The following is an 18,505-nucleotide window of genomic DNA, read 5'->3' on the forward strand; positions in this document are numbered from 1 at the left end:
TATTAATGAATTTGTCCTCCTGGGACATAGCTAGCTAGACCAGTGGCGCAAAAAATACTGTGCAACAATATACAATACTGTACTCTTTATTCTTTAAAGATGTATTGTCCCTTGAAACACAAAAAAATGAAGGTCAAAATATTTTAAATTTAAATTGGCCATATCAAAGTAATATTAAAGTTATTCACTATAAGTCAAAAATTCGAGCCAAAAAACAACATTTTTACGTAATTAACAGCTAAATCAATTTGATTACATTTCGTCTGGAAAATCGTCGCGAGCGAAAGTAAACAAACATTTCAAACCATGAGTATACATTATGCATGATGCTAATTAGGATATCGTGTGCGGCCCATCAATAAACATCAGTGTGCCAAATGTGAAAATGTACCATTCAGTGGTTTTGGAGGAGATTTTAAGCATTAATATAGATTATTATCAGTTTCCAAGAAATCATGTAGGCCTACTCCTGAAAAACAAATAAAATCGGCAAATTCTCAGCTGGTGCATCTTCCTATATATTAAAAAAAATCATCAAGCTGATTTGAAAAGGTTGTTTATCAACCCTCTCAGGTAGTTGAACAGAAAAGGGATAGTATTTATGCAGGCAGCTTTGTGCGGTTTGAGTCAATTTTACACAAAATTAGCACTAAAATGCAATGTAAGTTACAATCATATTATTGCGTAATAATTTTGTTTGCGAAACTTCACTTGTGTGTCACTTTGCATGAATATAAATACATAGTGAGAGTTGATTATCAAGATATAACTACTCAAAAAAACAACAACAAAATATTAAAATTATCTATAAAATTGGCCAAATCTCAGTTTTTGCATCTTCATAAATAAAAACTCTCTAAAGCTGACAAGTTAAAAGCTTTAAATGTTGTGTTTAACAACCCTCTCAAATAGTTGGGAAAAATATAAATAGGGTATGTCAATTACAAGATATTGTGTCTTAAAAATCTTGAAAAGTGCAATTATTACAACTAAATAATTGTAATTTTTCAGTTTTCCTCTCATTTTAAATTTCAAGTGTTCACAATATACAGTACTATATAGACTACTCACATAGAAAGGACTTTTAAAGATATTGGCTCATAAAGTAACTCCAGACCTAAAAAAAGTGCTCAAAATTGTCTGAATATTTCATGAAAAACTTCAATAGATTAGTATGGGTAACATATTCATTTCACAATATCAACTTTCAAAATGTAGAAATCCATTTCTAGGAATCTTTTGAGCTACTGATTATGGCCTACAAGTAGTTTATATAGTGATTTTGATTATTAACTTAATAAATTGATGTTATTGATGTCAATTGACATATTAATAATGAACGATGTACGTTTATTAATAGTGAGTACAATGTAACGTCTGCATGTCTGTACGAATTTGGTTCTGTACCCGATCTAGGCCTAGGACTTAACATTGTATTGAGCTAGAATAATGATAATTATGTTTTCTATGGCCTTAACAGATTATCATTCATAATTACCTGCATTGTAATTTAGACTTAGCGGTACAATGATATTGATTTATTCTTATACATATATTTTCACTGATTGTTATTTCAGGAGTGTGTGTTTTTAGTCTTTTTATTTAATTCATGTTCAATTGTTCAAAGTTCAGTTATGCAATAAACATTCTACAACATTATACAGGTGATTATAGAGGTTCATTCCTTGAATGCGTCCCACGACAGTACTTTATAAAATGGGCCATTTATACTTGTAATAATTAAACCTGTAAAGTGCTTGCCAAGAAAGTATGCGAGTATGAATATGGCAGCCAACGTTGTTGTCTTGTTGTGGAGGATAGTTCTGTAGTATCAAGTTAAGAATTGGTTTTATGCTGTAACTTTATGCATACAATGATAGAATACAGATAGTTATACTAATAGATAGTAAATAGCTTACAATAGTTTATGATGTTAATTTTTAATTAATAGAGAGGTTTCGCAATCTTACGAATACGATAACGAAAACGGATACGTCACGCACACGTATTCGTTATCGTAAGCCATAAAAAAATCTGTTTCGCATGGCAACGAAATATTGAGGCGCATCCAAAATATGACTGCGGTAAATTTGAGCGAAGCGCAGGTACGTGTTGCTTGGTGCTTGGCTGCCTACTAGGCCTAGCGTAACATCAAAGCGAGTGAGGACTTTGAAAACTGCTATTTATCAAAATTGACTTGGCATTTTAGTAAATTACTTTAGTAAATTACTTTCAATAAATCTATAATTATATTATAATCATGAATCATTCCTGATTCAAATGCAAAATGTGCAAAATAGATCAAAAACTATACTCGTTTTGTAGTTACGAATATGACTGGTGATATTCGTCAACACGAATACGCTTTACGAATATGAAATGGGGATCAGCTCAAAAGTTTCACAAATGTATGACGTATCCGTTTTCGTTATCGTATTTGTAAGGTTGCGAAACCTCCCTATTATTATTATTAGCTTACTAGTTTGAGTCGGTCAAATGGAAATTGGTGGTTATGCATAAAATAATCACAATTATTAAAATAACGTTGATGTAAATATAAATTGTATTGAAGATATTAATGATTGTGTGGTGACACAACGTAAGATGTTATATATAATAATGGTTTAAAAAAAGATGAAATTATCTTTGATATTTTAGGAGACATGATCATTATAGTCATTTGTGTCTTTGGTTGGTTGGTCATTTCCGATTATTGACCCTATAATGTGTTTCAATAGATCATCATGGAAGCGTTCCTATCATTAACCAGAAAAAGGATAGCATTTGTATACATTAGGGATACATTAATTCCACTACATCATTTGGATTCATATACAATTTACATTGTATTTCACCGACAGTTATAAACAGATCATACAAAATTTAATTTAATGCTTTTTAAATGGCGTATATAACATGACATCTGGAAAAAAACAACAAAAATAAAAGGAACAAAATTAGGCCAGTGGTGGGAGCTAAATTTGGCTACTGCAGCCTAACCACCTAATAGTAAAACTGACTGCTATAATTATTCTTATATTCTGAGATAGCCATGCAAAATAACCCTATGATATATACATACTCCACCTCGGTTACTCCCCCCTAGCTGTCCCAGATGTACCACAATAGGTAGATTTGATTTTATCAAACCTACACAATACTTCAATAGTTCTATATTTGTCAATTACAACAAGGGTTTTTTCGATCAAATTTATTGTCATGTATTTTACACGATGGTGGTAAAATATGCTTCCGATAGATAATTTGTATAAGAAATGCCTTTCTATTTGCTGAGAGGTTTCATAATATTGAGCACTTGAAATTCTGGCTGCTTGAATTGCTTTGAATGTTACCACTTGTATACACAATTTTGAGTTTTAATCGTTAGTCTTTCAAGGGTACTTGTACGCTTGACGCTTGACTAATCCTCTCAATTTTTTTTGTTTTTGTTATTCTGTAACGTTTTAATTAATAAACTTTCGTTTGGTGCCGATTTTGTGATCGAAACACGGTGGTGTCCAATGCTAGTCTACTGTAGAGTGTGGATGAACATAGTGAAGTCCAGTGGGGGATCTAGGATCTGACGAAGGGGGTGGACACAAAAGTGGCAAACAAGGTGTGTAGCACCGAGCGGGGGTGGGTTTTGGAGGGGGTGTTCCTCAGAAAATTGTTGAAAAAATAGATGCTTACACACTGTTTAATCGGCTAGAGCAACTGTTTCCATCACATTTAATAACATTAACATATGTTACATAATGTAAATTGAAATAAATCCTTCCTAAATACTGTACCGATCTTTTCCGACAAACTAATAATAAACTTTGATCGAAAAACACTTCAAACGAAATGAACATTTGGTAATGCGGTACTTTGAAAATGCCTCGATACTGCATGTGTTGTGTACTGTGTTTTGGTGGTCTGTTATATATACCCTACAGCCGGGTGAATAACTCAATGTAATTTAGTATACAATGATTGCAGCAATCACCGTGTCTATAACACAAATCAATAAAACCCCAAATACACCAAACACTTTTTTTCGGCCGTGTACATACAAGACATTTCATGTTTATTTTCTGCCTATGAAATAATAAAAGAACACAATGTTTCTCGTTTATTTTTATCGTTTATACTGCATACAATTATTATAAAAAAAATCTTCATAAGCGAGAAAAAAGTTCACAATATTACACTCCACCCTGTACGTACAACGGCGTAAATATTTGTACAGTAGGGGAGTTCCGGGCAGGAGGTTGTGCACGACGATGGTTAAATAAAGTGAACGGTACCGAGTAATTAAATGTGTTGCATATTTATTGCTTAAGCATAACAAGTGGTGCAAGACCCGGAATCAATATTTTTATATTGATTTGGATGATCTGATATATGTTAAGTTTGAAATATATTATGGTGTTTTTATTATGAGTCGATAACCATTGACACTGTAGGCCTATACTTACTAGTAATGAGAGGTATTGTTGATCTGGCAATGATTGTTTTCGCCAGGTAGATTGATTATTTTTGTTGGGATTCAGAACTGTTGTTGCTGGGATTCAGAACTGTTGTTGCTGGGATTCAGAACTGTTGTTGCTGGGATTCAGAACTGTTGTTGCTGGGATTCAGAACTGTGGGGTGTTGAATTCAGAACTTTTTTTTGAGGCGGATATTTTCATGTGCTGGTTTGGACATTTACGGATTACGGAATTAACCAACGGCTGTGACTGTTGGATTGGAAACGGCAGTAGTTGTGTGGTTGTATATCTTATGTAATAATATTTCTATTTATTTATCTTATTTTTATAATTGGATAGGTTCTAAATGGAATAATTGATTTGAAATTGGCAACATGGCATTTAAATATGATATGGGTGGGTCTGGGTTGAAATATTCAGGGGATGCGAATGATGATTTAGAATCCTTTATACAGAGATTTTCAGACCATGCTTCATTGCGGGATTATACAGAACCCAAAGCCCTTTTAGCGTTGAAAACTGTTATAGTTGGTCATGCGAAAGTGTTTCTAGATACAATAGAGGAGGAACATAAGAATTCCATAACTAAAATACGGGACTTGTTAAAAGCAAATTTTGAGGGTCAATCCTGGAAATGGGGTATTGAATCGCAGTTGTTAACTAGAAAACAATTACATTCTGAAACCATTGATAAATATGCGTCGGATATTATGTTATGGGGTAAACAGATAAAGAAATCAGATTCTGAGCTCCTGTCTATTTTTATGAGAGGGTTATTGCCGAACATTCGGGAATTTGTTTTTTCTAAAGAACCTCAATCTTTTCAAAATGCTTTAGATGCAGCTCGGCTAGCCATATCCGTCCAGCGTACTGTCGATGAACCTTCCTCTGGTACTTTTATAAATAACCTTCCCAAGTCCCGTGTTGTTGGTAATGAAAATACAACTTTAGATACGCTCGCGGGGATGGTCGCGCAAGTTTCTAATATATTAGACAGCATAGAATCGTCTAGTCGGGTTCAGGAGGTGATTCCTCCTTTTAATAGTAATCCTTATGATAGGAAAAATGCCGGTAGATCTAGTCGGACATTTAACTCCTGAATTATTTGTTGGCGTTGTGGTTTTCGGGGTCATATGCGAGTGGCATGTTATGCTAGAAAAGACAGGGATGACCGTCCATTAAACTAGAAACCCTGTTTGCAGGTAATTTTTGTAAAACCGTTATGAACATTGAAAGGGACAATGCAAATAAGGTAAAAAATAAACCTTATCAATATGATAAAAGGTATTTGTCCAAATATTGGGGTAGGAGTAAATATAATAGACCTATCAGTCATTTTTCTCGTAATGCTGAATTGCATAACAATATGGAGGGTTCATGTTGCTTTATCGCGCTTAAATTCAATTTATATTTTTGTCGAAGGTAAACAGGCAAAATGTTTAGTAGATACAGGTGCCTCTATAAATCTTATTGATCATGATTGGTTGACTAGGAATTTACCGGCTGTAGCTTCTAGTCTAGCTTCGGCAAATATTGATAAAGCACGAACAGCTAATGGCAGTGATCTTATCATTAGTGGTTCTATATCCTTGAATTAAAGTTAACAATAAATGGTAATAGTTTCGTTCCTCCTATGCACGTTGCTGGGGAATTGTCTGAAGTTATAATTTTAGGCTCTCAATTTTTGCATGACCATGGGGCCAACATTAACTGTTTTGACTTTACAGAAAAAGTGTCAAATGCGAGTAGTTGCACGACAGGAAATTCCCGCACGTTCTTAATCTACAGTTCTTTCTTGGCTCTCAAATAAATTACCGAAGTGCACAGTCGGGTTATGTCAGGGTGGGCGACGCATTGCGGCAAAAGGTGTTTTGGTTGTCAATACTGCTTCCTGTGTTATTGATAACTGTGTGAATATATTGGTAATGAATACGACAGATAAACCGGTAACATTGTATCCACGCACTAAAATTAGGTACTTTCACTGTGATTGATGAGAATTTTGTCTGTCCATTTACGACCATTTCCAATAGGCCTAGTGTAGTAAGTGCTGTTTATCCTTTAACAATTCAGATGATATGGACGTGGACCCACTAATTCAAGAGGTTTTGGCTTAAGTAAAGCTTGATACTTCTCATATGACCGTTAATGAAGTGGTGGGGATATTGAACTACATTACTTTCCAGAAATACCGCTTGGTAGATACTCGGGGGTTGAACATACAATTTTGACTAACAACCATGCGCCAACAAGATCGCGACCATACAGGCAAGCCCCTCATATGCAAGAACGGATAAGGTGTCAAGTTAATGAAATGTTACAACAAGGGGTTATTAGAGAATCCACTTGTTCATGGAGTTTTCCGGTCTGTATGATTCCGAAAGCCGGGACAGATAAATATAGATTTTGTATTGATTTTAGACGCCTGAACGACATTAGTGCCAGGGACAATTTCCCTTTACCAAATATTAACGATGCAGTTGACAATTTAGGGACAGCAAAGTCGAAAAATATTTAGATTTAGCCTCGGGGTACTGGCAGATTGAGTTGAGCGAGAATTCAAAGGCTAAAACTGCTTTTATTACCCAAGATAGACTTTATGAACGGGCAATGCAGGAAATATTACGAGGGTTGAATTGGAAATTTGTTTTATGTTATCTGGATGACATAATTATTTTCAGTAATAGTTGGGAGGAACATTTATGCCAGTTAGAACAAGTGATGGATAGACTTAGAACAAGTGATGGATAGACTTAGAACAAGTGATGGATAGACTTAGAACAAGTGATGGATAGACTTAGAACAAGTGATGGATAGACTTAGAACAAGTGATGGATAGACTTAGAACAAGTGATGGATAGACTTAGAACAAGTGATGGATAGACTTAGAACAAGTGATGGATAGACTTAGAACAAGTGATGGATAGACTTAGAACAAGTGATGGATAGACTTAGAACAAGTGATGGATAGACTTAGAACAAGTGATGGATAGACTTAGAACAAGTGATGGATAGACTTAGAACAAGTGATGGATAGACTTAGAACAAGTGATGGATAGACTTAGAACAAGTGATGGATAGACTTAGAACAAGTGATGGACAGACTTCGGGACTAAAATTACAACAAAGGAAATGTATGTTTGGTCAAAGGCAGGTTAAATACTTAGGTCACATAGTAAGTGAAAACGGGGTGGCCACCGATCCTGAGAAATTACAAATTGTTCGTGACTATCCTACGCCTAAAAAATTATCTGAAGTGCGCTCTTTTCTTGGTTTTGTAGGCTATTATAGGAAATACATAAAACATTTTTGGAAAATTGCTGACCCTTTAACTAATTTGACTAGGAAGGGGGTGGGTTTTTCCTGGACGGAACAATGCAATAGAGCATTTGAGTTGTTAAAACAAGCATTATTGGAACCCCAATTTTGGCTTTTCCACGCTTTGATGGGACTGAGTTTATATTACAGACTGATGCTAGTCATTTAGGATTAGGATTTATTTTGGCCCAGTATCAGGAAGGCAAAGAAAGGGTGATTTCATACGGGGGTCGAGCACTTCATAATGCGGAGCGGAATTATACCACCACTGAACTTGAGGCGTTGGCGGTTGTAGAAGGTATAAAGAAATATGCCCCTTATCTTCAGTATAGTGTTAAATTCAATGGCTTAAATGGCTATTTTCTAATAAACAAGCAAGCGGTCGTTTAGCCAAATGGGCCCTCAAACTCCAGTCCTACAACTTCGAAGTAGTACATGTCGAAGGACGTAATAATAGTAATGTTGATGCTCTTAGTAGATTAAATGAATACACTTCTATAGAACCTTGTTTGACATGTGGACAACCTGATATTGTGACCTCTGTGGGACCCATTTCTCTATGGGAGAACACTTATCAGGATAGTATATGTTGTGACGGCGCGCAATCGGTTTCTTGTTGCGCTCCCAAAATTGCTGCTTCATCACTAAGGAAGGGTAACCGAAATAAATACAAAGGGGAGCTACTAAATAATACCCCAAATTTTCCAAGTGAAATAAATTTAGAGTCATTTAAGGAGGCATTGATGATCGATCCGGATTCTAGTGTAATGTAAGCATATTTACTGAAGGGAGATTTTCTTAAGGATGATAAGGCTAGGGAAGTATAGTGCTACAGTCTGATCAATATTTTGTTCAAAATGGCCTACTGTATCACATTTGGCATACTCCTTCTAAATGGCACGAGCCTGAAAGAAATGTAGTGAGGTTATACGTTCCCGGTACATTTGTAGACTTGGTATTAAATCAATGCCATGATCATGTTCTTTCTGCTCATTTTGGGTTTCAACGAACGTATGACCGAATTCGTCAAAGATATTTTTGGAAGGGCATATATCGGGATATAGATAATTGGTACGATCTTGTATTTCCTGCGCGCAACGGAAAACACATAGACAAAGGTACTTGCACCCCTAATTACAATGAAAGTTCCCAGTGCATTTGAACGGGTTAGTGTAGATATTCTTGGGCCTTTACTTGTTACAATGACCGGGAATCGATATGTATTATGCTTTACTGATCATTGTACTAGATGGCCCATGCTAGTGCCGTTGAAAGAGACGGGAGCAGCTACGTTGGCCAAATCTCTTTTTGAATATGTTGTCTGTGTACATGGTTGTCCGGAAACTCTGTTGAGTGATCGCGGATCAAACTTTCTTAGTAAGATTGTTCTAGAAGTATGTAGAGTAATGCAAACACATAAAATAAATACCAGCGCATATCATCCTCAATGCAACGCCATACAAGAGAGATACAATGCTGTTATCTTAGATAACATTTCACATTATGTAAATGAATATCATAATGATTGGGATAAATATTTACCGGCTATACAGTTCGCTTATTGTACAGCTCCGGCTACGAACTCTGTTGGTTATAGTCCCTTTTTCCTTTTATATGGCAGGGAAGCTAGGCTTCCGCTCGATGTGACCTTATGTGACCTTATTAAAACAATGCCATTATCCCGAAAAAACATTACGATATCATATGCATGTGTTAATAAGTCAGTTGGAGCTATTTAGAGCTGTTTCTAAAAATCGGGCTGAGTTAAATCAAGCTAAAATGAAGGAGCGATATGACGAACGTGTCCGCGATGTATCATACCAAGTGGGCGATTCGGTTTGGGTGTATATACCTGCGTTACAGAAAGGGTTATCGCGTAAATTAATGAAATTTTGGTCTGGCCCTTATCTGTTAATTGAGAAAACGGGGCCTGTGCCTGATAATTTTCGTGTTCGGAACTTAGCTAATAATAAACTGCTGAAAGCACTGGTTCATGTGAACCGGATGAAATTTGCATATAACCGATATGCGCGACCCAGTAATAATAATCCACCTACGGATCCGGAACAAGTGCGTGAGGCGTATTCTTAAACCGGACTTTAGTCGTAGTTCGAGCTAAAACTTTAAAAATGACGTCATTTAAATTCATAAACCGAATTTCAACTAAATCGCCGACTAAATCAGGCCAACCTCAACTAAATCGAGACTGATTTTGATTGATTTTTTAGTCCTCGAAGGGGCAGGCTAAATGGTCGACTAAATGGTATTTAAACAAGGTTTATAAAAAATGTAACAGTCATTGAGTTGTTATATTGGCCAGATATTGAAGAATGAAATATCTACATTTATATTAGCTTAATTTAATTTATTTACAACCGTATACAAATTACATTATTTTCTTCGCGTAAGTCCGACTTGAACTACGTCACGCCATAGCGACAATGGGAGATGCGGAAATTCACCATGTGATGGAATGTTTAGGGGGCCTTGCGCTTTCTTGTCACGCTATGAAGTATGTGGTTCGTCGCGATCATACTTTGTTGGAGGCCTATAAAATATGAAAGTTACCGTACCGCCATGGCTCCTAAATATATTTTGAAGATTTTGTTTGTTGTTAATCAAAAGTACTTCAGTGTTAAATTAATACTGATCTTGTTCTAATAATTAAACGATTAAAATTATTTTTTATGTATATAGTCTTAATGCGTAAAAAGTTTTGTAAGAAAATGGAAAGTGATATCAATGCGCAAAATTTCGTCTGCTCCTCAAATACTCTCTTGTCATTGTCTTTGTTACCCAGACGTGTGCAACTCGACTAAAAGCTTGACTTCATTAAGTCGAACTGAAAACTACAACTACTTTGTTTATGAATTGAATTTGAATTAATATAGATAAATATTTTGGCACTTATGGCATTTCATACGTATACTACTTGATTTTGGATACTCTGTCTGGGGAAACATGTACAAGTCACGTGGTTTGACACCAAGAATTCTTGGTGCATACGATTATCCAGTTGACTAGTTTCAGCCACATGCCATTGGCTACTCACTCGTACGCTGTTTTAATATTCATATTTCAGAATTTCAAAGACTTGACAACTAAGATGATGCGCATGCGCTATGTTACGTTTAGACAATGTGTACTTCTGAAGGCTAGAAATGATATGCCTAGTAGTCTAGTAAACATTTAATGTGAATTTTCCCAAGAACATGAAAACTCGTCTTGATATGAAAGGTTAGCTTCTCCGCAAATCAAACATTGAATGGATCATTTAATTCTGGGGTTTTTCCTTCATCTTGGAAACACGCTAATATTGTCCCAATTCACAAGAGTGGTCCCAAAAAACTAATCTGTAACTATCGTCCTATTTCGTTATTGCCTACTATGTCTAAGATTTTTGAGCGCATTGTGCATGATGGTTTGTCATCACATGTTGCTAATGCTTTAAGTCCTAGGCAGCATGGTTTTGTCTCTGGGAGATCATGTCAAACCAACCTTGCACTGCTTCTTGCTACATCATACGATGCAATTAACAGCAAGAAGCAGTGCGATGTGATTTACACTGATTTCTCTAAGGCTTTTGATTCCGTTTCCCATGATTTGAATAAACAGTCGTTGAGACATGTTTTTAATAGTTATCACATTTTGAAAAACCCTCATAAATAATAGACTCTACCAATGTTGATCTGCAGCAAAGAACAACAGATCGTAAATCACACGAGGCGGTGTTTTTTGGTTTTACTGTACAGTACTATAATCCGATTACGAACTTGTTAAATAATTTCATAGGCATGGATGATTCGCCAAGCAAGTAGGCCTATACGTTTAATAAAAAATGTAAGAAAATTACCTAAGATTGTCGTAAGCTAATTTGTTCAAACTTGTTATATAAATGGCAATAATCCACCCATTCCGGCATGCACGATATCTAGCCGGACCTGTTTTAGCGACTGTTTCAACGCGAAAATCAGTTTTGGCCCCGGACCAAATTTCGCGTTACAGTCCCACTCCAATTAAAGATCACTTTACTTTAAAACACCTCCAATTAGCGACCATTTATTAATTGGTAGGAGTAAAGACAAGAATAACTAGATTTGAACTCGTCACTTTGACGAGTTCGGGTTATCCACGCAAACGCAACATGCACATACTTTAAACTATATGAACTTCGACAATTGTTATGCCATCCTATGACATAAATTAAGTATGTTTACAGTGTTGAACTGTACCTATTTTGTAGCATACAGCATTACAGTATTTACAGAATACATTGTATGTTATATACAGTGTAGCATAGACGAAATTACGATACCAATCTTTTAAATCCTATTATTAACACGATGACGTCATAAAATTGACATATAAAGATAACAATTTTTGAAGATAATTATCTAAATAATTACATTAATACAAATTTGAAGAATTTTGGGCGTGTAAAAGAGAGATGCGCTCTCGTTTAAACGCAATAAACTTTTACGCAAGAGATGAAAATATGACTTTTTGAATTCAACTGCCCATATGATGACGTCACAACATCTGATTGGCAAAATATTTACATGAATTTGTATCTACAATCCAATAGCTTCCATAAAATGTTTTAATCATGATTATCACTTTTTATTCTGACGAGCTATAACAGATTGAAATTTACTGTAAAGATGAAAATAGGTGACCCAAGTTATTTACGTTTTTAGACATGATGACGTCATAAAAATTAAAATATTTTTAATTCATGCGAAAGACAGTTGATTGACGTAGACAATATTCCAATTTCGGGGGAAATGGAATACGTATAAGCAAGATGCGCTTTGTTGAATGTGATGAGCAATAACGAAAGAGTAAAAAATCCTATATTTTACATTCGTGTGGCCATATGATGACGTCATAACAAACGAGAGGTAAAGATTCGGCATGAATTCATATCTACAACATATCTGCTTACATATTAAGTTAAAAAAAATGGAAGTCACCATTGATTCTGAGGAGCTATAATAGATTGAAAATAGCCATAATTTTGACAATATTTTGTAACTTTTTCAACTAAAACGCGCGTAAATGGTATAAATCAACGTTTTCGTATGGCGTCATTTTAATTTGAAATGATGTCAATATTTATAAAAATGAATAGGAAAGGCTGGAAAATGACAATTCAAGAGAAAAAACATGATTTCGTATTCCGTGCGCACCTTACGCGTAAAATTTTTCGCGCGCGCAGAAATGTTTGACATGCTCAAAATGTCATGATCGGCGTAGAAAATTGATTAGAAATTAATTTTGCGCATTTTGAAACTTTAAATGCGCGTGCGCGCGTAACTTCTGGTTAAACATGCCATTTTTAATCGATAGAAAGTTTGCCCTTGATATGACTTAAATGTTCACCAAGTGTCAATACAAAATGACTTTTGGTTTATAATCTATGATCAATCATTGAAATTCATAAAATCGCGCGTAACTTATGCTGCGCGACTCTAATGTCATATAACGAAGTTTCTTGCACATCTACAACTACAGGTCAATCTTATGACAAAGTTATACAATCGTATGTTGACCAGAATTAGAGATACGCTGCGAACAAAATTCAGGGAAAGAAAGAAGATTAAGAAAGAAAAAAAAAAAAAAAAAGAAAAAAAAAAAAGATCCTGACAATAACAAGGGGTTATCCGCCAAGTGCGGATAACCAATAAATAGTTTTAATTATGTGAAAAAATTAAGTAACTGTACTGGTCCTCTTCCTCACTTACTTTCCTTACTTAAAACACCTCTAATATTAGCAAACATTTTATTAACTGGTAGGAATAAAGATAAGAATGATAAATAGTTTTAATTATGTGACAAAATACAAGTAATTGGACTGGTCCCACTCCAATTAAAGATCACTTTACTTAAAACACCTCCAATTAGCGACCATTTTATTAATTGGTATTTGGGGTACTGTAATTGGTCCTCTTGCAATTAAAGATCATTTTACAAGACACCTCAAATTATCAACCATTATATTTTTTTTTCAAATTACGTCCAGGTGCGGGCAAAAAATTTCTATTGATCATACATTCCAATAATCATCGATCTATAGTTTCCCCTATCCCCTATATTTCATAATTTTTGGGATTTTATTTGTGTTACACGAGCTTGTTGAAAATAAGCACTTTCTTATCAGTGGGGGAGATAGTTCAAATTACACAGTAAAATCTCTATTCTTTTGTACACAAATTGTGTAAATAGAGAGGTATTTTAAAAAGCTATGAAAACTAAACGGTGTGGCAAAAAACGTTATCGGATGACTAAATATAGGTAATATAACTTGAATTTTACATTTCTGGCATTTTTATTCAACTTCAGATTTTTGTTTTCATGCTATAGCAAAAATTATCCACAGTATATCCACCATCTTTTTTCACCTTCTAGGGAGTTACCAGACATGTTATTACATTAGGTTAACTACCAAACTACTGAAAAAAAGTCTTCCTGGTTTTTATGGCAGAATATTGCCAAATTTTGTATTTGACCATATTAAGGGATATTCATGTTTTTTCGTCTTGATTTATGTTACAAATAATTGATTTATATACAATTAACCAGATATTATATTTAAAGTTCATGCCTGTACTTGAGCTTTAAATTGATATGTCTGTTCTGTAAACAACAGGTCGTATAATAAGACTACAGTATGTCTCCTGATATAACAATATTATATTATTAATATTTATTTCAAGTTCAAATTTATTCACATAATGCAAACATATACAAAATATAAAAGATACAAGTGGTTGGAAATTAAGTAAATAATAGTTGCATTATGCCTGGAGAATACCATTCACCAGAAAGAATAAAAAAGTTAAAAATAATAATAATAAGCATAAGGTGAAGGTTAGCTACTGACAGACAGGGACGGACATGTACGACGATACAAACACGACAAACTGTATTTATATGATTTGCCTAATTAAATTTAATTATAAGTTATTAATATGATCAAAATAATTAATTTACTTTATATTTTGATATTAGATAAGATTTGTAGTTTATTTTTAGAGTATTATTTGTTTTGCTATTAGTTATTGACGGATTAAGAGAGTTCCAGAGTAGGGGACCGGTATGTAGTATAGAGTTAAGTATTTGCTTACTGTTATAGTTTTTGGAAATGTAGTTGTTTGCGTTCCTAGTGTTATATTTGTGTAGTTCGTTATTTTTAGTGAAGAAACCGTTGAAAGTGGATGGTAGTTTGTTATTTGAGTACCTAAACATGAAGAGGGCAGTTTGCAATTTATTAATGTCAAAAATGTTTAGGGTATTTAGGGTGTGAAAAAGAGGTTTAGAGTGGGAGAGGTATTTTGAGAGAGTACAAATGCAAAGGGCCCTTTTTTGGAGTTTGAAAAGTTTGTCTATTTTGGTTGTTTCCGTGCTGGTCCATGGACAGAGAGTTCAATGTTTTGAGTTAGTGGCTGCCCATGCAATGTTGCAGTAAGAGAGATGTGGAAGTATTTGGATTGACATATTTTTTTGTTTTGTTTTGTGATTCAAGTTGGTATTCTAGGGAATTATAATTACCCTAATGGGAGTTGGTAAATGTCCAGCAGCCTAGTTTTTACAGGGTTAAGGTGATATGACAGTAGATGGTCCTACTTTGTTATCAATGAAAACTGCCTGGGTGGTTGCAACCATTTTCAACAGCTGGGGCGGATTGCAATAAAGGTCTTAACCGCGGTCTTAGACTTAAGCCCAAGATGAAACCCTTAGCAACGATGGTCTTAGATTTAAGACCATTGCAATAAGAAGTATAAGGCCCTGTTTCTGCTGCCAACTAAATACCGTATATTATACGGTATTTTTTGAATACCGTATATATACGGTATATTTTTGGCAGCAGAAACTGCGCTCATAAAAAATATACCGTATTTTGTATACCCGTTTCTGCTGCCAATAAAAAATACCGTATTTTTTTTTTACATGACAAAAGGTCAACATTCGTGTTTTTATTTTCTGTCGCTGTCAGCTCTTTTACACACGTGTATATATATATTCGGCGAAAATGTGGAGCGAAGACGTCACAGTTTTACTAAATAAATTTGTGTGGGGAAGCTAAAATGTCTGGCCAACTAAAAGGTAATAAAAAGGGACAACCACGTTTATAAAGACATTTCTAAAAAAATAAAGCAGGAGTATGGAATAGACTTGTCTCCAAAGCAAGTAAGCTCAAAGCTGAAGAGCCTGCGAAAGCAGTACAATATTGCAAAATACAATAACTCGGGGAGGGAACGAATTAATTGTCCCCATTACGATGTTTTCTGTGCTCTCACAACATCTCTATCACTAGGGCTAGGCTGTTGAAAGTGAGACGTAAAACTTCCTTCATTGCGACTTTTAATTATCGATCAAATAAATGGATGGCAATTTGGGTAAAGAAGATGAAATTTAACACGACCACCCAAGAAGTATTGTTAGCAGAAACGGGGTACTAAAAAATACGGTATAAAAAATACTGTATTTTATACCGTATTTTTATACCGTATTTTGAGCAGTTGCAGCAGAAACAGGCCCTAAAGCAGTCCCACCATCAGGGTTTTTTTTCCAGTCACCTTTAGGGTCAAATCTATTATTTTAACTGCTCCCTTGTGTATAAAAGAGAGAAAATAGTGACTTAAGCTCCAGTCCCACGATCGATCGGGTTTTTTCTTCCGTCTTCCAAAGGGACTTGTATTGATTGATAGGACGTCGGGAGAAGAGTGTTGCAATCCCACAGTCATTTCTTCACTTGGTCACTAATGACCTACTTTTTGAAAAGAATGTCATAAGCTTGCAATTTAGGGACAATCTTTGTATATTGTAGGTATTCAAGGATTGACCTTGTCAACCATTGTGTAAATACTTTCTCTGCTCTCTGCTTTGCTATTCTATTTATCATTGAGAATTCAATTGTGATATTGTATATTCTTAATACAAATCGAAATGGATTTAGTGTTACTTTCGAAAGTTTTGATCATTTTGTATATGGTAAGAGAACTAAATAAACGCAAGCAGAAGAAAAAAACGATTGCAAAAGAAACGCAGTGTGTGGGTGAAACCATGGATACAGCGGCGAAATTCCCATGGAGCATACCATGATTTAATAAAGGGACTGGAAGTAGAAGACATAGAAAAATATAATAATTTTATCTATAATTATATATAAATATATAATATATTATGATTTTTAATAACACTTTATAATCTTTGTATTCCATTCAACTCCTAACTAAAGTTATTTCAGGTATCTATAATCAAAAGATATATAGTGAACTATATTATATCTCTCTGCTACAATATTCAGATGTTGATCCCTACCAAGCCAAATTCCTGCCCATCTGATTGGCTATTGGTGTAAAAAACTGGTGTCAGTTTCGTTAATAATAGGACATGCACTAAGGCCCTGTTCAGACCCATGGCGTTAGACCGTTTTAGCGTACGACGCTAAAAGAATGTGTGTCTGAACAGTTGGGGATTAGCGTACAACGGTTGTAGCGTTGTAGCGGAAAACGGTTGATAGTACCGTTTTAACGTACGACGCTACTGTAAGTCAACGTTGTATCCAATCAGAACGTTTCCTGTTATGACGCGAAACAAGGTTTGACCTAGGCTGACATCTTGTATCGTCAATGTGTGAGATGGATTTCAATAACAAAAAGGCCAGAATAAATAAGGCCTAACTACACTACAAATACAACTGTTATAAAGGCTACAAACTATTATCAACTGGTCGGATTACCATTATATTTTCTAACAAATGACATACGGTAAATACATGCACCTTGTATTTAAACATAGGGACTACGATCCCATCCGCTTTTAGGCCTATAGCCATTCACGCATTTCATTCAAGCTAAAAACTAGCGTGGGACATCAAGTCACTCATTCATACAAGGCAGACTACACTGGACAAGTTTAATGCTGAAAACCCCCTAACTCCTAAAAAAATCAGTAAACAAACAAGGGGAGCTGTGTCCCTTTTATTAGCAAGTTAAGGGATATTTTTAACCGACTGGACCAAAGAATATATATCTTTGACTGGACTGCATAGACTAATCACAATCATATTTTTTTTCATCATTACGAGGCCTGCTTTATTTTCGTAACACAAGAGCCTGGGGAGAATGTTTTTTACTACAAAATAAAAACAATAGAAACAGAAATTTGGCTTTACTATATTTTTCTGAAATAAATGCTAAGGTATGTTTTATTTACGGCAAATTTTGTCATAATTGTAGGGCTGAGATCTAGGCCTATATACAGTGGAAATAATGATGAAAACACGTGGGTAAGAGCAAATGAATATGCAACTAGAAACAACCTGGATGACGTACTTCCGTTGTAACGATAATCGTACGCTATGGGTCTGAACACCTCGTTTTTTTCTCTGCGGTTTGTAATGTGACCTTGATAGTAACGTTGTACGCTAAAACGGTCTAACGCCATGGGTCTGAACAGAGCCTTAAACTTATAAGTCACTATTTTCTCTCTTTTATACACAAGGGAGCAGTTAAAATAATAGATTTGACCCTAAAGGTGACTGGAAACAGGCACTTTCCATCAATCAATACAGTGTCCCTTTGGAAGACGGAAGAAAAAACCCGATCGATCGTGGGACTGGAGCTTTATAAGTTTTACCGCATGTCCTATTATTAACAAAACTGACACCAGTTTTTTACACCAGTAGCCAATCAGATGGGCAGGAATTT

General features: G+C 35.0%; 1 protein-coding gene and 1 long non-coding RNA gene across 3 annotated transcripts in view; one reads left to right on the plus strand and one right to left on the minus strand.

Annotated features, from left to right (window-relative positions):
• LOC140063598 (RNA-binding motif, single-stranded-interacting protein 3-like) overlaps positions 1–18,505 on the minus strand; it is a 199,200-nt gene that overhangs the window by 165,562 nt on the left and 15,133 nt on the right. The gene's annotated exons all lie outside the window — the stretch shown is intronic.
• Positions 1–18,505, plus strand: part of LOC140063601 (uncharacterized) — a 56,295-nt gene that overhangs the window by 19,057 nt on the left and 18,733 nt on the right. Inside the window, exon 3 of one of the 2 annotated variants that reach the window (XR_011847639.1) lies at positions 4,507–4,766. The exons of the other annotated variant lie outside the window; for it this stretch is intronic. This is a non-coding gene — a long non-coding RNA (uncharacterized lncRNA). The remainder of the gene's footprint in view (positions 1–4,506; positions 4,767–18,505) is intronic. 2 annotated transcript variants of the gene reach the window in all.

Source organism: Antedon mediterranea, chromosome 1 (assembly GCF_964355755.1).
Source record: "Antedon mediterranea chromosome 1, ecAntMedi1.1, whole genome shotgun sequence".
Taxonomy (NCBI): Eukaryota; Metazoa; Echinodermata; class Crinoidea; order Comatulida; family Antedonidae; genus Antedon; species Antedon mediterranea.